This window comes from Schistocerca cancellata, chromosome 3 (assembly GCF_023864275.1).
Source record: "Schistocerca cancellata isolate TAMUIC-IGC-003103 chromosome 3, iqSchCanc2.1, whole genome shotgun sequence".
Classification (NCBI taxonomy): Eukaryota; Metazoa; Arthropoda; class Insecta; order Orthoptera; family Acrididae; genus Schistocerca; species Schistocerca cancellata.
The window spans coordinates 846,294,705-846,299,015 of NC_064628.1; positions in this window are offsets into that span (position 1 = coordinate 846,294,705).

Sequence of the window (4,311 nt, forward strand, 5' to 3'; positions counted from 1 at the left end):
AAACCCTCCAAAAACGAGAGCAAAATATGTAATTGTAAAAAGGCAGATATAAATTGTCTTGGGGCCTTACTCAGAGACAGTCTCTGTCCCTTCCAGACTAATTATATAAGCGTAGACCAGATGTGGGTTGGATTCATATAGTATCAACAGCAGTTGAGAAACTATACCAAATAAATTAATAAGAGACGGACCTGATAGTTCTTGGTACACAAAACAAGTAAGAATGCTGTTGCAGAAACAGCGAAAGAAGTTTGCCAAGTTTAAAAGAACTCAGAATCTCGAAACTGGTGAAGTTTTACAGAAGCTCAAAATTTAGTAGGGATTTCAATATGAAATTCTTTCAAAAGTTTTCACAGTCTGTCTTGAAATTCGGAAGAAAATCCAAAATGATTCTGGTCGTATGTAAAGCACATGAACGGCAAGGTACAATCGATGATGCACTATGCGCAGCGGTAGTATAGTTACCGATGACAGCGCCAGTCAAGTGGATGTACTAAATAGGGATTTCTGAAATTCTTTCACCAAAGAAGAAATAAATATTGCAGAATTGGAATCAATAACGGGGGCTGATGACCTCAGACATTGAGTCCCATAGTGCTCAAAGCCATTTAAACCTTTTTTTTTTAATCAATAACTGCAGCGAACGTGAGTAACTTGGTAGTAGATATCCTTGGTGTAGCGATGCAGCACAAATCTCTTAATAAAATCATGTCTTCGGGTCCAGACAGCATATCAGTTGGGTTTCTTTTAGAGGATGCTGATGTATTAGCTCCGTCCATAGCAGTCGTATGCATTCCCTCATTCGACGAAGGATCCGTACCTAAGGTGGAAAGTTGCAGAGGTCATACCAATACTTAAAAAAGGAATGGGAGTAATTCGCTGACTTACAGATCCATATCACTGACTTCGATTTGCAGTAGAATAGAGTATTTGTTTTCAGTAAAACATCTTAAATTATTATATTATGCTCCTAGCATGGGTTTTTTCCTCTTTAATTTCAGTACTGCTTTATAAAAATGGAAATGAAATTCAAATAATTTGAACGCCCACAAAATAGTTCCATTCGAGTCGTGTGATGCCTACGACGTCATTCGCTAAATCGCTGTTATGTTAATTCACAGTGATGTTTTGTTTTGGAATTTACGTTTCTGAAAATGGGTTACAATGGTATATAGTACCATACTGTGCAAATACATCAACAAACACTCCTGAAAAGTTGTTTATGAGTATTCCAGAGAATGACAAGATACGTAAAATGTGGTTGCATTCCACCGGCAAATTGCCACCATGTCGACACACAAGTTCACTAACTTAATTAAAAATGTGTTGCGCTGTGAAGTTAACATTAACTTGTGTACGAGGTACGGTCTCCCACCGTTACAGCGAAGAATAGCGTCAATGAACTAAATTAAATTCCTAGTAAAAAGTGTCGCATTACCTAACTATATCCCAGTTATTCGAAAGCTCAGTTGTTAAAGCGGTAAACCGTCGAATTTTATCAGACAATGTTACTAGATTGCTCGTTCGAGTCTAATCCGAAAGAACATAACATTATTTGTAAAACGACTCGACAGTTCTCCCACGTGAAAACCAAATCACGATTACCAAACTTCACCTGACCGATCAGAAACGGAGTACTGTTGTGTTTTCCTTGCTGTTTACGTGCTCTTATGTTTGTTATTGCTCTTACACACACTTTACGTTCAAAAAGATGTTTTAGTTAAAGTGGCCACACACTTTTTGCTTAACTGGAAACAATGTTTTTATCCTCGTACTGTCTACATTCGCTCACTCGACGAAGGATCGGTACCTAGGATCTTTATTGTTTAAACTTTTTCAGTTTCATCGTCTTACATAAAGATGAAGTAAGTCTGCTTCAGGCGCTAATGTTGGTTTGCACTCACAGACATGAGAGCCCTTACGTTTGTGTCACCTGCATATTGTACACACTTTGTATCTCTTCTTATAATCTCTTCGTCCTACACCTCTTTGTACTGTGGCCGTATGGTGATATCTTCGCTACTAAAAATGCTTCCCAAAAAAGTGAATTGCTTGCTCGCAAAGTAAATGAATTTATCCTCTGTTGTCCGTTTCTCAGACTAAGATTAATATGAATCTATATATATATATATATATATATATATATATAATACGTCCCACAGTCGAGACAAATGCTACAGTCAGTTCTTGCTACCGCTATTTTCGTATTTCCTGTGGAAGATTCAAAAATATCACTCTCTGGATTCGAACATGTGACCCCTTTTTGTGCACTTGAATGCACTATCAGTTGCGCCACGGAATGCCTGCTGAGTGAGGTGTCTCTGCTAAGTGTCTTCTACGCGGTAACCAACACTACCTTCTGCAAAAAGTAATTTTATTGTGCTTTTGGTCGTAGCTCATGACTGATAGTCGACAATATAGTTACAATATACGGTCCCATTTGAAAAAGTTCTACAATTCCTTGGATTTCAGTGACTTTAATGATGAGGCAGAGAGCAGGGAAAAGAATATTCGCCGCTGTACTAGCGCTATTCGGAAAGGAAGTTCCGATTGATAGCGAAATGGAAACCACTTTGAAAATCAGAAATATTTAATCTGCAGCAGTTAACTACAGATTCCAGCCACTGCTGTACATGGTCACCACTCCGACTTAGACATTTGTCGTAGCGTTGTACCAACTTTCCAATACCCCCGTCATAGAAGGCAGCCGCCTGTGCTTCCAGCCAACTCTCTACGCTCATCTATTCTCGTTGCCTGTGCGAAAATGTTGTCTTCATAGCTAGTAGTTACTGAGAGCAGAGATGAAACAAAGAGAAAGCCAATTACGGGCTGTTGTGCGGGTGATCAAACACTTCACACAGGATAGTTTCCTGCCGTTATGTAGACAGGAGTGACACCACCAGCAGTCGACCAATGGTGTAAACGCCCAGAAGATGACCCCTACGTCGGGTTGAAACCGGTTGGCGGTATTATAACAATAATAAATGCGATTAAGACTGTTCTTGAATTATTAATTAATCATACTAATTGCTGTGATTCTTGAGTTTCTCCTGGCGTATTTGATAATCAAAATATCCACGGGTGTGCTACCGGTCTATAGTGTCCCACGGACACAATATTTCGGCAATCATACATGTCGCCATCATCAGGTGAACTGACGGACTGAGCTCCTGTGAACGTGCCGGCACGGAGATCCGTACGCTATGGCTGCTCAGAGGGAACTGGGTTCGGTCGCTGCTGCTGCTGCTGCTCTCATCTTTTGCTTTCCCCTCTTTGGGGAAGTGTGAGGGGGAGTCTGTAGCCTTTAGGCTTTTACTCCCCTGTGAAAGTGTGTGTGTGATTTTTCTGTAGTTTTTGGTGTCTGTGATTTTTGATGATTGTTATGAGTGTGTCTGGTACTTGTCTGAGGTGGGCGAGAAGTTTGTTGTTATATGGGAAGGAACAGGATGATGGATTTGGTGTAGGGATTTTCTCTTCGACTTAGTCGAAGATCGTCATAGGGCGCTTGTGCTTATCGCGGGACATGTCATACCGACTTAGGGAGTGGATGAGTGCGTTTCTGGATCTGGAAGAACCCTCATAGAAGGCCCTTGCCAGATCCTGGAAACGCTCTCTCAGGAATGGGATTTCGGCTGCGGCGTGCAAGTCGTCTGTAGGGAATCCAAGAGGTAAGCGCAGTGCCCTTCTGAGGGCGCGGTTCTGCAGCCTCTGGAGTTTGTCCAGGTGCTGCTTTGCCGCGTATCCCCAGACAGGGCACGCATACTCCATTACTGGCCGGATCAGGGCCTGATACACATTTAATGCTAGTGGGCAGGGAAGGGAGCTGGTTGTGTTCAGGATAGGATATAGGATGGACATTCTGGCGCAGGCCTTCCTGTGGACCTCGTCTATGTGGGGTTTCCACGTAAGACGAGAGTCCAAGGTTACGCCAAGGTACTTGGCGGTTCTGCGCCAGGGGAGTTGGGTTCCATTTAGGTGAAGGTGGAGGGGGGGACGTTGAGGAGGATCGCGCCTTCCGAGCCTGCGGGTAATCAGCATTGCCTGCGTCTTCTCAGAGTTAATGGTGATGCGCCAGCGACGGGCCCAAGTTTCTGTGTTATCTAAAACCTTTTGTAGCCTACGGATGACCAGGTCCTTGTTCGCGTTTCTCGTGTAGAAGGCTGTATCGTCAGCGTACTGTGCGGTGTGCACCAGGGGGGCCGTTGGTGTGTCCACAGTGTACAAACTGTACAATACGGGCCCCAGGACCGACCCCTGTGGCACCCCAGCACGAATACGCCTTCTGGTGGAGGTGGCAGTTTCTACTTTGAC